The sequence below is a fragment of the Salvelinus sp. IW2-2015 genome, unplaced genomic scaffold, assembly GCF_002910315.2.
Source record: "Salvelinus sp. IW2-2015 unplaced genomic scaffold, ASM291031v2 Un_scaffold1174, whole genome shotgun sequence".
NCBI classification, from domain to species: Eukaryota; Metazoa; Chordata; class Actinopteri; order Salmoniformes; family Salmonidae; genus Salvelinus; species Salvelinus sp. IW2-2015.
Genome location: NW_019942766.1, coordinates 76,960 through 87,141, shown reverse-complemented (window position 1 = coordinate 87,141; position 10,182 = coordinate 76,960). Strand labels below are relative to the sequence as shown.

Below are 10,182 nucleotides of genomic sequence, written 5' to 3'. Positions count from 1 at the left end.
CACCTCCTCCTCCATGCTTCACGGTGGGAACTACACATGCGGAGATCATCCGTTCACTCACACAGCGTCTCACAAAGACACGGCGGTTGGAAACAAAAATCTCAAATTTGGACTCTAGACCAAAGGACAATTTTTCACTGGTCTAAATGTTCATTGCTCGGGTTTCTTGGCCCAAGCAAGTCTCTTCTTCTTATTGGTGTCCTTTAGTAGTGGTTAATTTGCAGCCATTCGACCATGAAGGCCTGATTCACACAGTCTCCTCTGAACAGTTGATGTTGAGATGTGTCTGTTACTTGAACTCTGAAGCATTTATTTGGGCTGCAATTTCTGAGGCTGGTAACTCTAATGAACTCTGCGTCTTCTATTCCTGTGGCGGTCCTCGTGAGAGCCACTTTCATCATAATTATGTTCCGGGCACTTGACCATCCGCTAAAGAACTTTTTTTTTTTAAATGGTCCCGCGTCTGAATCCAGTTGATGATCGCTGCTATCTAGTCCGGTGGCTAAGCGTACCAACAGGAAGGAAACATCATCTGTTCATTGTCATGTCCTTTGTCCTCACTGGAATTTTCATGGCGACGTGTCCATGTTCTGAGTCCGATTTTGTATTGCACTAGTCTTTCTCGTAACTGTGTTCATAATATTACTATTAAAAGTTGAAAAATAAACATTAAAAAGACATCATCAGATCAGAGACGATTAGATTTATTTTTAAGTAACAATACAGATTATTAGAAAATGAAGGGTCATAATAAACTTTTTGTTTGTTTGTTGATAAATTCACTTTCAAGTACAGTATGAGCCAGTTGGCAACTGAAAGACAGGGTAAGAATCTGGTAGCAACAGTATAGCACCTAGAAGATGGAGGTCAGAAAAATAGAACACTGTTTGTTGATGCTGAAAGTATGTAACAGACTGTTATTTAAGTAGTCAACTGCTTTATATAAAGAGCTCTGTTTATTGAGTTACATGTTTAAAAAGATTTTCCCTTTAAATAACGACAGGCAATCTGGGGTGAAGTTTTCCCTAGGTACAGATCAAGGATCAGCMTCCCCATCTCCTAACCTTAACCATTAGTGCMGGGGACAATGCTAAACTGAGAAGAACAGCCACTAGGGGTAACTTCAGCCCAGCCACACCACACCAGGCAGCCTCACTTCTCCCTCAGCGCCCTGGCCGTCTCGTCGAGAGCCTCGCGTGGCTCATTGGGGGGTGGGATCTTCAGATCTGTAGGCTCCACCCCCCACACCTCCGTGGCGTAGTCGGTGATGGTGCGGTCGCTAGAGAACTTCCCGGACGCAGCGATGTTCTTGATCACCATCTTGGTCCACTCCCTCGGGTTCTAAGAAGAAAAAAAACATGATTATATATATATATATAATCATATATATATACACTGCTCAAAAAAATAAAGGGAACACTAAAATAACACATCCTAGATCTGAATGAATGAACTATTCTTATTAAATACTTTTTTCTTTACATAGTTGAATGTGCTGACAACAAAATCACACAAAAATTATCAATGGAAATCAAATTTATCAACCCATGGAGTTCTGGATTTGGAGTCACACTCAAAATTAAAGTGGAAAACCACACTACAGGCTGATCCAACTTTGATGTAATGTCCTGAAAACAAGTCAAATGAGGCTCAGTAGTGTGTGTGGCCTCCACGTGCCTGCATGACCTCCCTACAACGCCTGGGCATGCTCCTGATGAGGTGGCGGATGGTCTCCTGAGGGATCTCCTCCCAGACCTGGACTAAAGCATCCGCCAACTCCTGGACAGTCTGTGGTGCAACGTGGCGTTGGTGGATGGAGCGAGACATGATGTCCCAGATGTGCTCAATTGGATTCAGGTCTGGGGAACGGCGGGCCAGTCCATAGCATCAATGCCTTCTCTTGCAGGAACTGCTGACACCACTCCAGCCACATGAGGTCTAGCATTGTCTTGCATTAGGAGGAACCCAGGGCCAACCGCACCAGCATATGAACTCCAAGGGGTCTGAGGATCTCATCTCGGTACCTAATGGCAGTCAGGCTACTCTGGCGAGCACATGGAGGGCTGTTCGGCCCCCAAAGAAATGCCACCCCACACCATGACTGACCACCGCCAAACCGGTCATGCTGGAGGATGTTGCAGGCAACAGAACGTTCTCCACGCGTCTCCAGACTCTGTCACGTCTGTCACATGTGCTCAGTGTGAACCTGCTTTCATCTGTGAAGAGCACAGGGCGCCAGTGGCGAATTTGCCAATCTTGGTGTTCTCTGGCAAATGCCAAACGTCCTGCACGGTGTTGAGCTGTAAGCACAACCCCCACCTGTGGACGTCGGCCCTCATACCACCCTCATGGAGTCTGTTTCTGACCGTTTGAGCAGACACATGCACATTTGTGGCCTGCTGGAGGTCATTTTGCAGGGCTCTGGCAGTGCTCCTCCTTGCACAAAGGCGGAGGTAGCGGTCCTGCTGCTGCGGTTGTTGCCCTCCTACGGCCTCCTCCACGTCTCCTGATGTACTGGCCTGTCTCCTGGTAGCGTCTCCATGCTCTGGACACTACGCTGACAGACACAGCAAACCTTCTTGCCACAGCTCGCATTGATGTGCCATCCTGGATGAGCTGCACTAACTGAGCCACTTGTGTGGGTTGTAGACTCCGTCTCATGCTACCACTAGAGTGAAAGCACCGCCAGCATTCAAAAGTGACCAAAACATCAGCCAGGAAGCATAGGAACTGAGAAGTGGTCTGTGGTCACCACCTGCAGAACCACTCCTTTATTGAGTCTTGCTAATTGCCTATAATTTCCACCTGTTGTCTATTCCATTTGCACAACAGCATGTAAATTTATTGTCAATCAGTGTTGCTTCCTAAGTGGACAGTTTGATTTCACAGAAGTGTGATTGACTTGGAGTTACATTGTGTTGTTTAAGTGTTCCCTTTATTTTTTTGAGCAGTGTATATAAAAAGCCACGTTACTTTTACATTTGGGTCATTCAGCGGAAGCTGTTATCCAGACAACTGAACAGCAGCGTATTCAGCTGAGGTACCCAAGACAACCACATAGTCATTGCAAGTAACCTTCATTTATATATATATATATATATATATATATATATATCATACACACACACCACACATACATATATATATACACACACACACCACACACACACACACACATATATATACACACACACACATACAGTGGGGAGAACAAGTATTTGATACACTGACAATTTTGCAGGTTTTCCTACTTACAAAGCATGTAGAGGTCTGTAATTTTTTATAATAGGTACACTTCAACTGTGAGAGAAGGAATCTAAAACAAAAATCCAGAAATCACATTGTATGATTTTTAAGTAATTAATTTGCATTTTATTGCATGACATAAGTATTTGATACATCAGAAAAGCAGAACTGAATATTTGGTACAAAACCTTAGTTTGCAATTACAGAGATCATACGTTTCCTGTAGTTCTTGACCAGGTTTGCACACACTGCAGCAGGGATTTTGGCCCACTCCTCCATACAGACCTTCTCCAGATCCTTCAGGTTTCGGGGCTGTCGCTGGGCAATACGGACTTTCGGCTCCCTCCAAAGATTTTCTATTGGTTCAGGTCTGGAGACTGGCTAGGCCACTCCAGGACCTTGAGATGCTTCTTACGGAGCCACTCCTTAGTTGCCCTGGCTGTGTGTTTCGGGTCGTTGTCATGCTGGAAGACCCAGCCACGACCCATCTTCAATGCTCTTACTGAGGGAAGGAGGTTGTTGGTCAAGATCTCGCGATACATGGCCCCATCCATCCTCCCTTCAATACGGCTGCAGTCGTCCTGTCCCCTTTGCAGAAAAGCATCCCAAAGAATGATGTTTCCACCTCCATGCTTCACGGTTGGGATGGTGTTCTTGGGTTGTACTCATCCTTCTATTCCTCCAAACACGGCGAGTGGAGTTTAGAGCAAAAAGCTCTATTTTTGTCTCATCAGACCACATGACCTTCTCCCATTCCTCCTCTGGATCATCCAGATGGTCATTGGCAAACTTCAGACGGGCCTGGACATGCGCTGGCTTGAGCAGGGGGACCTTGCGTGCGCTGCAGGATTTTAATCCATGACGGCGTAGTGTGTTACTAATGGTTTTCTTTGAGACTGTGGTCCCAGCTCTCTTCAGGTCATTGACCAGGTCCTGCCGTGTAGTTCTGGGCTGATCCCTCACATTCCTCATGATCATTGATGCCCCACGAGGTGAGATCTTGCATGGAGCCCCAGACCGAGGGTGATTGACCGTCATCTTGAACTTCTTCCATTTTCTAATAATTGTGCCAACAGTTGTTGCCTTCTCACAAGCTGCTTGGCTATTGTCCTGTAGCCCATCCCAGCCTTGTACAGGTCTACAATTTATCCCTGATGTCCTTACACAGCTCTCTGGTCTTGGCCATTGTGGAGAGGTTGGAGTCTGTTTGATTGAGTGTGTGGACAGGTGTCTTTTATTACAGGTAACGAGTTCAAACAGGTGCAGTTAATACAGGTAATGAGTGGAGAACAGGAGGGCTTCTTAAAGAAAAACTAACAGGTCTGTGAGAGCCGGGAATTCTTACTGGTTGGTAGGTGATCAAATACTTATGTCATGCAATAAAATGCAAATTAATTACTTAAAAATCATACAATGTGATTTTCTGGATTTTTGTTTTTAGATTCCGTCTCTCACAGTTGAAGTGTACCTATGATAAAAATGACAGACCTCTACATGCTTTGTAAGTAGGAAAACCTGCAAAATCGGCAGTGTATCAAATACTTGTTCTCCCCACTGTATATACACACATATACACACACACACACATATATATATACACACACACACATATATACACACATATACACACACACACACACACATAAATAAATATAATGACACTTTTGTCCAAAACGACTTGCCGTAGTGAGTGCATACATGTTTATGGTAGCATGTGATCCCTGTGGGAATTGAACCCACAACTTTGGTACTGCTAACACCACTGTCTTACCTACTGTGCCACAAAGGACCGCCTTAGAATGGTAATTGTGCCCAGACGTACCTTTTCAGCAGTATGATCTGTTCCAGGCTCTACTGTAATCTTTTCAGCAGTATGATCCGTATCAGGCTCTACTGTAATCTTTTCAGCAGTATGATCCGTATCAGGCTCTACTGTAATCTTTTCAGCAGTATGATCCGTATTAGGCTCTACTGTAATCTTTTCTCCAGGATGATCCGTATCAGGCTCTACTGTAATCAGGCTTCAGCAGCATACCACCCTGCATCCCACTGCTGGCTTGCCTCTGAAGCTAAGCAGGCCAGGTCCTGGTTGGTCCCCTGGATGGGAGACCAGATGCTGCTGGAAGTGGTGTTGGAGGGCCAGTAGGAGGCACTCTTTCCTCTGGTCTAAAAAAATATATATCCCAATGCCCCAGGGCAGTGATTGGGGACATTGCCCTGTGTAGGGTGCTGTCTTTCAGATTGGACGTTAAACGAGTGTCCTGACTCTCTGTGGTCACTAAAGATCCCATGGTACTTACCGTAAGAGTAGGGGTGTTAACCCCGGTGTCCTGGCTAAATTCCCAATCTGTCCCTCATACCATCATGGCCATCTAATCATCCCCAGCTTCTAACTGGCTCATTCATCTCCCCTCCTCTCCCCTGTAACTATTCCCCAGGTCGTTGCTGTAAATGAGAATGTGTTCTCAGTCAACTTACCTTTGGAAAAATAAAACAATATTTTCAGCAGTATGATCCATATCCACGCTAGAGGTACATGGGGGAATAATGATGATTACCTGATATAGTTGGCTGACTTTCTCCTGGCACTTTATGTAGTCCTCATAGTCTGCAAACACCTTGAAGCTGAAGACAGAGACAGTCAAGACTCAGGAAGGACCACAGCAGCCATAGAAATACAATTACTGGAACGAACATTCACATTCAAATCAATGTTCTGTGATGGGCTGGAGCGGCGTTCCTCGACCCTTCTGGTAATTTTATGTCTGCATCCCAAAATGGCATCCTATTCAGGGCCTGGCCAAAAGTAGTGCACTATAAATAGGGAATAGGGTGCCATAGGGCTCTGGTCTAAAGTAGTGCACTATATAGGGAATATGGTTCTATAGGGCTCTGGTCTAAAGTAGTGCACTATATAGGGAATAGGGTTCCATTTTGGGGGGTTCGAGCCACTACCTACCGGTCGTGGTTGAAGAGCATGTTGGTGACGTCTTTGAAGAGCTCTGGTTGTTTGGGGCTGAAGAATCCACTGTTGATCTGATCAATGGCTTGCTTCAGTTCTGGAATCTTCTCATAATATGTCATGGCATCGTAGCTTTAGAGGAGAGAACAGAGTAGCAACATTTCTCACAACAAGACATCATAGTCACATCTCTCTAAATGACAAGTTTACAATAGAGCAACTTCCCTTTCAAACAAAACTGGTAAACCATTTGTTCATGTATTACTTACTCAGTAAATCATCATATGAGTCAAGTTTCATATTGAGTTTAGCATCACCCAACTTTATGGCATGGTCGGTGTACGGTTGGTAGGTGTAACGTGGTCGGTGTAACGTGGTCGGTGTAACATGGTCGGTGTAACGTGGTCGGTGTAACATGGTCGGTGTAACGTGGTCGGTGTAACGTGGTCGTGTGTAACGTGGTCGTGTAAATGGTCGGTGTATAACGTGGTCGGTGTAACGTGGTCGTGTAACGTGGTCGGTGTAAGCTATGGTCGGTGTAACGTGGTCGGTGTAAAGTGGTCGGTGTAACGTGGTCGGTGTAACATGGTCGGTGTAACATGGTTGATGTAACGTAGTTGATGCATAAAGTAGGACCCTTAGATTAGTATTAGATATATTTGGGAAAACAAACCCTGCCCTCTATGTCCCTCTGTGTGTGTGTGTGTCAGTCTGTGTGTTACCCCTCTACGTCCATCTGTGTGTGTGTGTGTGTTCCCCCTCTACATCCATCTGTGTGTGTGTGTGTTCCCCCTCTACGTCCATTGTGTGTGTGTTACCCCTCTACGTCCATCTGTGTGTGTGTGGTGTGTCAGTCTGTTGTTACCCCTTCACGTCATCTGTTGTGTGTGTGTGTGTGTGTGTGTGTGTTACCCTCTACGTCCATCTGTGTGTGTGTTACCCCTCTATGTCCATCTGTGTCTGTGTGTGTTCCCCCTCTACATCCCTCTGTGTGTGTGTGTGTGTGTCCCCCTCTACATCCCTCTGTGTGTGTGTGTGTGTCAGTCTGTGTGTTCCCCTCTACGTCCCTTGTGTGTGTGTGTTTACCCCTCTACGTCCATCTCTGCCACGTCCTCACCACCTCATGCCGAAGATGAACATGTTCTCCTCTCCAGCCTCCTCTGCCATCTCTACGTTGGCTCCGTCCATGGTGCCGATGGTGAGGGCGCCGTTCAGCATGAACTTCATGTTGCCGGTGCCTGACGCCTCGGTGCCAGCTGTGGAGATCTGCTCAGACAGGTCCGTGGCTGGGATTACTGTAGGGGGAAATAGATTACTGTCGGGGGAAATAGATTACTGTCGGGGGAAATGATTACTATAGGAAATACTATAGGGGGAAATAGATTACTATAGGGGAAATAGATTACTATAGGGGAAATAGATTACTGTAGGGGGAATATAGATTACTGAAGGGGGAAATAGATTACTGTAGGGGAAAGATTAAGGTAGGGGGAAATAGATTACTGTAGGGGGATAGATTACTGTAGGGGGAAAAGATTACTGTAGGGGGAAATACATCACAAATACTCCCACAAGGATAATGGTGATACTTTTCCCTGAAAGGTAAGTATTATGTTGGCAGCATCATGTTATGGGTATGCTAGTACGGCAGGGACTGGGGAGTTTGTCAGGATCAAAATAAATATATAAAAAAAAAAGAGCAAAGCCCATGACTTTCACTAGCGACTGTAGATATATACAGTACCTTTCTCAGCCAGAGAGACCCTGTAGTTCTCCAGGTAGATACAGTACCTTTCTCAGCCAGAGAGACCCTGTAGTTCTCCAGGTAGATACAGTACCTTTTCTCAGCCAGAGAGAGACCCTGTAGCTTCTCACAGGTAGATACAGTACCTTTCTCAGCCAGAGAGACCCTGTACGTTCTCTCAGGTAGATACAGGTACCTTTCTCAGCCAGAGAGACCCTGTAGTTCTCCAGGATTAGATACAGTACCTTTCTCAGCCAGAGAGACCCTGTAGTTCTCCAGGTAGATACAGTACCTTTCTCAGCCAGAGAGACCCTGTAGTTCTCCAGGTAGATGACCTTTAGCTTGCTGCCCACCACAGGGTCTTTGTTGACCACCTCTCCTACAGCCGTGATCAGCTTGATGATCATCTTGGCCATGTGGTACCCCGGCGCAGCCTGTAGAGGGAGACACAGGATCCTTCTCAAATTTAGCTTTCCTCCATCCCTGGGGCTGCATCCAAAATGGTACCATTTTCCCTATATTTAGTGCACTACTTTTAACCCTAGGGGGTCATAGTGCCTTTGAACGGGGTATGGTAGAAGGTGCCAGGCGCACTGGTTTGTGTCAAGAACTGCAATGCTGCTGGGTTTGTTACACTACTTTTTACCAGGGGCCCCTAGGGGTCATGATAGTGCACTACTTTTTACCAGGGGCCCTAGGCTTTTTACCAGGGGCCCTAGGGGTCATGATAGTGCACTACTTTTTACCAGGGGCCCCTAGGGGTCATGATAGTGCACTACTTTTTACCAGGGGCCCCCTAGGGTGTCAATTAATTTCACTAGGGTGTCCCCTCTCCTCACTTCCTTCTCAAAATACATCTGAGGAGAAGAGCCACAGTTCCTCCCCTCGAGCCTTTTCCTCCAATGGGAAGAGGCTGTGAAGAATACATGAAAGACGCAGGGAGAACCTCAATTGCATTTCCTGGATTCCTCGTTTCCTCTTTCCTCCTTCTCAAACCCCATTGGATGAGAAAGTCAGGAGGGTCTTTCCCTCTTTCTGATATTGAGAAAAAGAGTTGAGCGAGAGTTCGGTACGTACCTTGCCACCAATGATCACAGTCCGGGGAACAAAAGGTGCTTTTGGGTTCTTCCTGATGCCTTCAAAAAACAACAACAAAATATTTGATCAGATTTGAAACAAAAGGTGTTACTTATTATAACGCCTAAATTAAGCCTTTCATAACCCTTTATAAAGGCCTACGTAGAGGCTTCACAGATCATTTATAACCACGGGTCATAAGGCAGGGAGGTGAGGATCCCAGATGGCAACCTATTCCCCATTTGACAAAACTAGTGCACTACACACACACACACACACACACACACACACACACACACACACATATATATACATATACACACATATATATATATACATATATATACACACACACACACACGACGTACGGTTGTACATGGTGACGATGTGAAGGCAGTTGAGGAGCTGGCGCTTGTACTCATGAATCCTCTTGACGTGAACATCAAACATGGAGGACGGGTTGATTTCCACCATGTACTCTTTCTCCAGGTACTGGGAAAACTTCTCCTTGTTATCCTGGGCACAGAAAGACATAACTTGATACAAATGGTATTCTATTCCCTTGAAGTGAATGTACTCCCTCTGACCAGGGCCCTAATGCTTCTGACCAGGGCCCTAATACTTCTAACCGGGTCCCTAATACTTCTAACCGGGGCCCTAATACTTCTAACCGGGGCCCTAATGCTTCTAACCAGGGCCCTAATGCTTCTAACCAGGGCCCTAATACTTCTGACCAGGGCCCTAATACTTCTGGAGAAGGAGAGGGAATCAAAGAACTACACAGTGGAGAAGGAGAGGGAATCAAGAACTACAACAGTGGGAGAAGGAGAGGAATCAAGAACTACAACAATGGAGAAGGAGATGGAATCAAGAACTACAACAATGGAGAAGGAGGGAATCAAGAACTACAACAATGGAGAAGGAGTGGAATCAAGAACTACAACAGTGGAGAAGGAGAGGAATCAAGAACTACAACAGTGGAGAAGGAGAGGGAATCAAGAACTACAACAGTGGAGGAATCAAGGTGAGCATGCCAAAATGGCACCCTATACGTAATAGTGCACTACTTTAGACCAGGACCCATAGGGTAGTGCACTACTTTAGACCAGGACCCCATAGGGTAGTGCACTACTTTAGACCAGGGCCCATAGGT

At 45.8% G+C, this 10,182-nt stretch overlaps 1 pseudogene; it reads right to left on the bottom strand.

Moving 5' to 3' along the window:
• Positions 1 to 688: 688 nt before the first annotated feature.
• LOC112069975 (glycogen phosphorylase, liver form-like) overlaps positions 689 to 10,182 on the bottom strand; it is a 39,027-nt pseudogene continuing 29,533 nt past the window's right edge.